We start from the raw sequence: 9,755 nt of genomic DNA on the forward strand, positions 1-9,755 counted from the left end.
CCACAACAGGGAAAACAGAACACTGGCTCTTAAAGGCTTCCACCAGGAAGAGACACACATCATTTCTGCTTACATTTAATTTAAAAGACACATGGTCACATCTAACTTTAAGGGACCAGAAAAGTGCAGCCCAACCAAGCTTTTAGGTGGAAAGGAACTTAAAATATTGGCTCTACTATGTAATGACTACTACATCATATTTTTGAAACTTTCCCAGGGAATAACTCTAAGTAAGTTGCTTCTTCCCTTTGAATTTTAGTTTCCTAGTGGGTTAATCAGGGAAAATAACGTTTATTTAAAAGGTCACTTTGAGGATGAAATGAAATAATTACAAAAATACCCTGAGAAATGTTCCTCTCCTTTTAGGTCATTTGTAAATTAATGAAGTTATGAATACTGGGGATGAGTGGTGGGGAAAAGACAAGACTTGGTTCCAGCCTTCCTGGGACTTACAGTTTAGTGGGTAAGATAATAACAGTTGCATAAATAAAGGAAAAATTTGACTTTGATGTGTATGTTAAAGGGGAGTGCGGTACACTGATGGCCCAAGCGGCCCCAGTTCTCTGCTCTTCTCTGTACAATGTGCCTCGTCAGCTCTCATTCAGAGGTGGAAGCTATTTCCCCGCCCCTTGTATATGGGGTGGCCTGCGCCTTGCTTGGGCCAATGCAGTGCAGTGAGAGAGACGTCAAGCCCAGGCTGAGTCTAGGTCTCAAGAGATCTGGCATGCTTCTGCCGCCACCGTGAGAACGTGCCCAGGTGTGCCTGCTGTGCGAGAGACCATGCGGAACGCAGCTGAGTCGTGCCAATGGAGCCAGCCTCCCATCTGCCCCACCAGGGGACCACAGATACAAGTGTGAACCCAAAGGACACCAGCTGGGCCTGACTGGCAGAATCATCCAGCCATCTTACAGGCTGATACAAATAATTCTTGGTGGTTGTGTTAAATTTTGAGGTAGTTTTTAGATTAGGCAGCGCTATCACGGCAATATGTGACTGCTACAGAGAGATCCGTGAGGCTGTATAGTTAAAGAATTTGACTAGTCTGGGAGGTCAGGTAGGGCTTTCCTGAGGAAACAAAGACTGAGCTGAGACCCAGTGGCAGAGTAGAGCAGGTGTTAACTAGGTGAAGGGGTGGGAAGAGCGTTCCACAGAGAGGACAGTGTGTGCAAAGGCCCAGTGGTGGGAGGAGCATGGTCCCTTCAGAAACTGAAGTGGCCAGTGTGCTGGGTGGCAGTGGTAGGAATTTGGCTCCCTTTCCCATGCCTCTGTAAATAAGCCTTTCATTTCTAGGGAACTTTGCATCCCACTTATTATGAGCAATACCAGTGATGCCATGGCTGGGGCCAGTATTTGTGTAAAACAAGCCTTGAGGGGCCCGGCTTTCATGGGTCCCAGAGGAGCCAAGCGGGAATCCTGGGTGGTAAAGCTGAAAGGGCTCTTAGAGGTCGTTTGGGTCATCCTGTTCTTTAATGTCTGGAAAACAGAGGCCTGGAGAGGAAATATGGCTGGCCTAGGATGTTCTAGGGAGGGCCAGGTGTGTGCAGCACAATACACTATTTTCTTCCAGAATGATCTCCTGTGTGATCCATGTAAACCTACAAGGCTCCGTGGACTTAACGGTTTCAAAGAAGCATCTATAACAGCTATAGATGAAACCACAGAGAGGAGGCAGTGAATACTGTCTAGATACCCACTGGGTGTCAAATGCTGTGTGAAGAGCTTTATAAAGGTCATTCAAAAAAAATTCTCTTAGCAACTCTATGAGATAGGAAGTTTTATTTTTATTTTGTTTTATTCATCTGATACAAAAGGAGACTAAAATTCAGAGAGATGAAATTATCTACCTAAGTTCACGTAGCTGGTAAGTCACAGGGATTCCCTGACTCCAAAGTTCACATTTTTTTTTGCCCCAATATGCTGCCTCTATAAACTTAATTCTTTCGAATGGAATTGTTTGATTTCAGTTGATAGTGAAGGACATTGGATGTGACAAATATTTATTAATTTTTGGCTATCCACACTCAACCTTGATCTCCCGTTTGGAGGAATTTGTCATTGTAAGCAGTCAAGGAATGAGAACCATTCCCTGGAACCCTCTTCCCACTCAAGGGATCTTGCCTGGACAATGGGGCAACCAGATAGGAGACAGTGGTTACACAAAACACCTGCAGTTCTTTCCAGTTGGTTTCTGTGGTCCCATGGCCTAGGGAATATACATAACTCACAGAGCAACTTTACTAGACAGGTCCAACCACCTGGTGGGGTCCGCCTTGTACTTCAGGTAAAAGAAGGATAAGAGAATATTCCTAGTGTATAAACTACCCATGTATGATTGGAGCATCATCAAAACTAAGTGGTAGGTAGAGTGCTTCTATGTTAGGAAGTCCAAACTGTTGTGAGAATTTAAGTTTCCAGGGTTGGTTCAGTGCAGCTCGATTCAATTCAACATGACTCAACTCAACTGAGCTCAGCTCAGTTCGGCACAACTAAATTCAGCTTAAACAGCTCAGTGTTCTTTAACGTAGCTCAGTGCACACCAGCTCAGTTCTGCTCAACTCAGTGCTCACATCAAATCAGCTTTGCTCAATGTATCCACTTCGTGCTGCCCAATTCAACTCAACACAACTCCACTTACTCAGTTCAACACCACTCAACCTGCTGAAGTAAACTGGGCACAGCTACATTCAAGCAATTACAGAGACATTTATTGAGTATGAAGGTTAGACACTCTGAAGGTTGTGTCCTCTAGGAACTTGCACTTCATTCATTAAAATTGAGAGTTTAGCTATGAGGAAGAACATAGACACTAATATACAAGCAAACATTCTGAATGCTCAGTGAAGGAACATCTACTTCTCACTGGGAGAAGCTTTTGAAAGTCATTATGTCAGGTAAAATTTAATTTTGAGTAGTGATTGGGGGGCTGGGAAAAGAGGCTTTCCAAAAAGAGGGAAGTGCTTGAAGGGGTCAAGTAAATGGCATGATTTGGGAGTAGATATAGAGGTGTTAGTGGGTAATAGAAGATGAGGCCAAAGGCAGGGAGGCTGGGGATGTAAGACAGCTCTGAATGGCATGCTTAGGAGTTTGGACATTTCTGTGAAAACAGAAATCTGTTAGGTCATTTCATTTTATTCTTATACAAAGCCTAGGAGACATTTAGGGTAGGGATGGTTAGTCCCGATTTAAAGATGAAGAAATGGGGGCTTAGAGAAGTTAATACTTGCCCACGTACAGGTTTTGGTTAAGTTGGAAATTAAATCATGTTGAGAGAACTAGGCCCACAGCTGGCACTCAAGACCTGGAGCATGGTGTGATTCAAGCTATATTTTCATCCATAGATGTCTAGAGGGCAGAGGATGGGTGGGAAATGGTTGAGGGAGGAAGACCAGTTGGAAAAGAATAAGTGTCTGAAAAAGGCAGGGGCCCTGAGGATGGTGCAGAGAGGAAGTATTTGTTAAATACATTTGCAAGTTCCCACAAAATGTCATGAAGTTTCTAGAGTGTATTTAATTGAGTTGGAAGATTGCGGTCTCATTTGTTCAAGTCTCTTGCCCTTCTAGAACCCAAAATTCCTCATCTGGAAATATGGAGTTTAAAATACTATTCCCTTAATGATTGCTATATTTCAAAATAAGATACATCTTCTTAAAAAAGAAAATGTTTCCAAACTTAAGACAAATTATGAAGTGTAATGTAACCAATACCCATGTGCCTACTAACTAGAATAAATAAATATTAATGTTTTGCCAAATTGGCTTTGTCTTTTTTATTTTTGGAAACCAAATCTTTGACAGTTATCTCGATGTTCCATTCATACCCTTCTCCAAATCCGTTCTCATTCCTTGCCTGAGGCATTTCTCCCTGGAAGTGGTGTACTTTTCATACTTTCACTACACATGGACATATCCATAAACAATAAATGGTGTTGTTCGTATGTTTTAAATTTGTATATTTATGGCATCGTACTGTATCATTCTGCAATTTGGATATTCTAGTAGATGAATTTAATCCATTTACATTTATTGTGATTCCTAAGGAACTTGTTATTTTGTTTGTTTTTTACATACATGCATTTTTTTTATTACTCACTTTTATCCTTTCTTTTACCTTTTAGTCCAGTGGGTGGCAGACTATGATCTCCTGGCCAAATTTGGCCCACTGCCTACTTTCATAAATAAAGCTTTCTTAGAACACCATCATGCTCCTTTATTTACATATTGTCTACAATGAGAGTTGAGTAGTTTTGACAGAGATGTATGGTTGTCAAAGCTGAAAATATCTGCTTTCTGGATCTTTCTAGAAAAAGTTTGACTATTCCTGTCCATAGGGTTGATACTATTTTCTATAACTACTGGTTTGGAAGTAATACATTCTACATTTATTTTTTTGCAGTTGTCCTCAAATTTTAAGGTGAATATTTAGCAAAACCTACAGCTATCTCTACCCTCTGCTCTAATGACTCAGTGGCCTAAGAACTCTTTAATTCTGAATTCTCCCATCTTTTAAAAAATATTATTTTGTCTAACATTTTAGTTCTACCTTGTTTGTAACCTTTCCTTTATTCATTCTTATTTTTTTTCAGTCAATACTTACTTAGATTTCCAATGTAGTTACCAATTTATAGACTCATATTGCTTCTTGTGCTCCCCTCCTTTCTGACTTGGCATCTTGTATAGTACTTTTCTTTAGTATGAGTATGTGGGCAATACATTCTTTGTCTTCCATTCATCTGAAAATGTCCTTTATGGTTCTCACTTTTGAATGGTGGGTTAATAGTACCTTCTATAAGTCTTTAAACATTGTATCACTGTCTTCTAGACTTGAAGAGTGATGACAAGAGGTCAGCTATCATTCAGTCCTTCCTGTCTTTTCTCTTTGGTGATTTTTAAGCTTTTTCTTTTTGTCTTTGATAGACCCACCTTACTTTATTTATGTTGCTTTGAGTCGGTATGAGATGCCATGTTTTTTCAATTCTGAAAAATTGTCAGTTCTCAACTCTTCAGATACTGTCTTTCTCCTACATTCTTTCTTATTTTCCTCTCCACAACTTATATTAGACATAGTAGGTAACTGTATGAATTTCCTGATAGTCAACTATTTTTGACCTATGAAAATAGTTTGACTTAATATGTTGGAGCTTTTCTTTCTGTCATGCAGATCTTAACTATTCGATCACATTATCCTTTTAATGTTTCTATTTTTTCTGCATTCTGTGTGATTTCTGAATGTCTGTTCTAGAGTTCAATATTTTTGCTTCAGTTATCTATTCTTCTACTTAACCTGTCTGTTGAATATCCTATCTTAATGATAGTATTTTTCATTTTTAGAATTCCTATTTAGTTCTTTTCAGATGTGCCTTTGCTTTTTACACACAATCTTGTTTTTGTATGTATTCCTCTCTCTCTGAAGATTTTACATATGCTTATTTTGAAAGTTTTTTTGATTCTTTCTTTTAGTTGTGGTTCTTAAGTTGAATTTCTCTCATTTGCTATGTCTTTTGATTGTACTGGAACCTCAGGGTGATTTTTTTGTTTGTTGTTTTTTCTTTTTTTGTGTGTGTGGATTCTAATTTTTTCTTGTGAGCTCATCTCTAATGGGGGCAACTTTTCATAAGAGCCTTGTTCTCTTGAGTTTTAAATGTATCCCTTCTGAGTGGTTTCATATTTGTCTCTGCTAGGATCCTGTGGGTTTTATCAGCTCTGGACCAATGTCATAATAATGTTTTAGCTTGGAGTACTGTGGGCAGGCCGTGCTTCATGTTTCCGGCGTTATGGAGGGCTTATGCTCTGCCTCACTTAAACCTAAAGCCTGATTTCTTCCCCTAGACCTCAGCTCCTATAATCCAGCCTCAATATCCTGTGAGTTCTTTGTCTTCAGCTTTTATCAACTACTCTGGTCTAGGTTTTATCTTCATTTTGAAATGGAGATTTTCCTTTCCTTGTTTTCAAAATTGGCTTTGTATTTAAATAGTTTGTTGTTATGCTGTATCCAACATTATTATTTTTTTGGACTCATGGTGACTGGGGTGGACGGCCTTTCAGTGTCCACACAGTCCACCATATTGACCAGACATCTGCGGACCAAGGGTTGTCATAATTATGGATGGTTTTTATTATTCTGAAGGAAGCTGCATAAATCACCAGAAATAAAACAATGGATATAAAACTGCTTGTTAACTTGAAAGTTCTTTGTCAAAGGAAGGTACCAGGTGCTTAGTTTCCATTCCTAAAGGAGGAATTAAAAAAATACCTTATATGTATTGAACTTACTAAGAGAGATGACTGCATGTACAGTATCCCCCTTTAATCTCCCTCACAGAAGTGGTATATCTCAAGGGCATCCTAGTGACCTCTATCTGGCCAAACCTGGTGGGGAATTCTCTGCCATCCTGCTCACTTGGCTTAGCTGACCATTCCCTCCATCCCTAAATTCTTTCTTTCAATCCTTCCAGGACACTGCACACTCCTGGTTTCTTCACTGGCCACCTCACTGGCCACTGTCCCCTCTCTCCTTTATCCAGCCTTTAAGGCTCTCTTCTTTTCTCCAGGTACCATCTGGTTCACGGCCCCACCTCCAAGCACCCTCCAAAAATTAATGTGCTTCTCTTGATTTCCACCGCTGCCATGATAGGCCATCATCTTTTGCTAGACTGCGAAAGTCTCTTGATGGGTCTCCTTGTTTTCCTACTTACCTTCGGTTATTCTTTCCCCATATAGCAGAGTCAGAACACAAGTTAATCCTGTAATTCCACTGATAAAAACCCACCAATGGCTTCCCATTGAACCTAGATTACAGTCCAATACACCCTGTTGTGATGGCCTTCAAGGCGTCCCCTGCATTCCCTCATAGCCTCATTTCCCCCCATGGCTAGCCCACATGCTCCAGCCTGGCCTTTTCATTCTGCTCCAGGGCCTTTGCACTTGCTGATCATCCTGTCTGGAGCCCTTTCCCCCAGTCACCTTTCCATGGCTATTTCTTTCATACCATTCATCCTCAATTCAAGTGCCAGTTCCTCAGGGAGGCCTTCACTGATTATCCTTGCTAAAGTAGCCCAGCCTTCCCCCACACTTCCCAATCATTCTCTATGCCATTGTCTTCCTTTGCCCTCAAGCTTTTATCATCAAATATAACCTTATTTATGTCTTTATTCATTTAGGGTCACTCCCCAACAGAATGTGAGCTCTACCAGGGCAGTGAATGGGTTTGCCTGGTTCATTGTAGATTTTCCTGTATTGAGAATATTTCCTGGCACTTAATAGGTGCTCAACAATTACTTCTGGAAGGAATGAGTGAACCTGCTTTCTGCTTTATTACATCATCTCTTTCAAATCTTTCAACAGCCCTACAAGTACAGCATACTGTGCCCATTACAGAGATGAGGAAAGAGGGATCCTCTGAGGTTCCTAAGATTTCCAGTGTCCTGAATCTAGGAAAGGGCAGAGCCAGTCATTAGAGTTCTGGATCCGAGGTCCACACTCATTCTCTTGTATCAAATTGCCTCTTGTGAGCAGATTTTGGGTTTGGATGCAGAGGTCAACACACAAACAGTTGTTGAGTCAGGATATCTCTTCTGTTTGAGAACAAAACCCTTTCTTCAAGCCAATGAAGAATATCCAAGTCCCCAAAGTCCAAGCACCGGATGGCATGCTTCCTTGAAAATACACACACAATGGTCGGCATTATGCAGAGGCATTTTTTTAATCAACTCTGTTTTGGAGTCTTTTGAACCATAAAAAGACCAGTGTGAAACCACAAAACTTCTATGTTTCTTGCACTCTTAAAACTAAAGAAGAAAAAAAAAGGTGGGGGGCAGGATTATTTGAACCACATTTTGCAAACGCTAGCTTCTCTCCCAGTTCAAGGCAGCTGGTGCCAAGTTGCGACTCGCCGCACATTTTTATGGGCCGAGTTATTAACCTTTGCAAACAGCTGTCTGCAATGGAATTACTGATGGGGCCCAGGTCCCTGGCATTGCTGCGATGCCCACCAAATGCAGAGCTGTCCACCCTGGCTCCAGAGATTAAAAATGTCCTTTGGCCACACATGCTCACTGGCACCACCAAGCATTGCCTGTTCTTTCATTCACTTAAGACTTGGACGCTTTGGCAGTTGGCATTAGGAACACACTGGGCCATAATTTAGGCCCAAGTGAGGGGAGCCTGTGTCTTGATGCCCAGAAATAGTGTGGAGTCAGGAAAAGGGCTTTCTGTTCTGATGGACTGGACGTGGAATCCTGGCTTTGCCAGCACTCACTCTGTGTGACCGTGGGCTGGTGACTTGATCTGGCCTATCCTCAATTTCCTCATTTATAGAACGGGGCTTCTAAACTTGCCTTCTAAACTGGGTGTGAGGATTAAATGGGAGAGAGAATGTAGCATGGTGGTTAAAGGCATGGGCTCAAGAGCCTGGGAGACCCTGGTTTGAATCCCAACTTTAGCTCCTACCAGCTGCATGATCTTAGACCAGCTTAGACTTCATGTGTCTTAGTCTTAGCTTCCCCGTCTCACTGGATTATGCAAAGGTTTAAATGAGATAATGCACGGAAAGGTATTGGCACAGAGCCTGGCTTGTAGTTCTCAGTAAATATATACTATTTTTATCTTGTTCCTAATTGCTAATCCCTAGGATTGTGGATGATACTGAGCACGTCCTAAATGAGTATCATCAATGTTATAAATGTGTTCCCAGGCTACTTGGCTAAGTTTAAAAGGTTTCTAGGTTGGAAATCATGATGACGTTTTGTGTGTGTGTGTGATTCACTGAAACTTAGAGAAACTGGAAAAAGGAAGAAAATCCTTTGTTCAGTGGAGAGTATGTTTCAAAGAAAAAGTCAGCCAAGAATATTCAGATCCTCTTGTTATGTTTCAAAGAGATGATTATTTTGTAGGATCTGAGGCACTTAAACTCTGTCCAGAAATTCCACTGGTAAATAATAATAATAGAAAGTATCCTTTGGAAATAATAGAGGAGATTTAGCAAATACATTTCTTTCAGGGATCTCAAAGGCTTTCACGTAATTTTAGGGCTTTAGCAATTTTCTTAAAAGGGTTTGACTTTCTTTCCTTCACAGCGACGGTAGAACTTCAGAGCTGGAATGGATCATAGGGATGATTTTATACAGCCTGTTTGCTATGCCAGTAGGAGAAACTGAGGTCCAGAGAAGAGACAGGACTTGAATGCAGGGCTCAGTGCTCTTTCTGACTGCTGGCTTCCTGACCCGAGGGTTCCACGTTCTCACAAAGGCATCTGAAGGCTGATGCTGTATTGACGTTTGACACGTTTGCTAATTTCATCTTTGAGCTTTCATCTGTGCAAGGTTGACAGAGAGGGGCAGGTGGGCCACAAGGGCATGGGCTTCTCCCTGGGGCTCCTGTCCTGGGCTGTGGGTGCCCCAGCTGGCAAGGGACCATCCCTGGCTCTGGAGTCAGACTGGCCGCTCGACTGCTGGCAGTGACCTTGGAGAATCAAATCCAACCTCTTTGCCTTGCCTTTCAGAGGCCATAGTACTAGTTACTTGGGTGGATTTTTGGATTGTTCACCCATCCCTCGAGTGTGTATTGTCATTATCCGCACACACGTCAGATTTGACTCCCCACTTTGGGAAGTGAAAATTGACTTCATACTGCTTTTTGATTCCTTCTGCACTGAGTCTTCATTCATTCATCCATTCATTCATTAAGAAATTCCTTCTGAGCCCAGCTGTCTGTTAGGCATTTGTCACCCATGGTAGTGCAAATGAAACATAGATCCTGCC

General features: G+C 41.5%; 1 long non-coding RNA gene across 1 annotated transcript in view; it reads left to right on the forward strand.

The window, feature by feature from the left end:
* LOC130679459 (uncharacterized) overlaps positions 1–3,709 on the forward strand; it is a 41,504-nt gene extending 37,795 nt beyond the window's left edge. Inside the window, exon 3 of the long non-coding RNA XR_008992400.1 lies at positions 3,278–3,709. This is a non-coding gene — a long non-coding RNA (uncharacterized LOC130679459). The remainder of the gene's footprint in view (positions 1–3,277) is intronic.
* The last annotated feature ends 6,046 nt before the right edge of the window (positions 3,710–9,755 follow it).

The sequence above is a fragment of the Manis pentadactyla genome, chromosome 11, assembly GCF_030020395.1.
Source record: "Manis pentadactyla isolate mManPen7 chromosome 11, mManPen7.hap1, whole genome shotgun sequence".
Lineage (NCBI taxonomy): Eukaryota > Metazoa > Chordata > Mammalia > Pholidota > Manidae > Manis > Manis pentadactyla.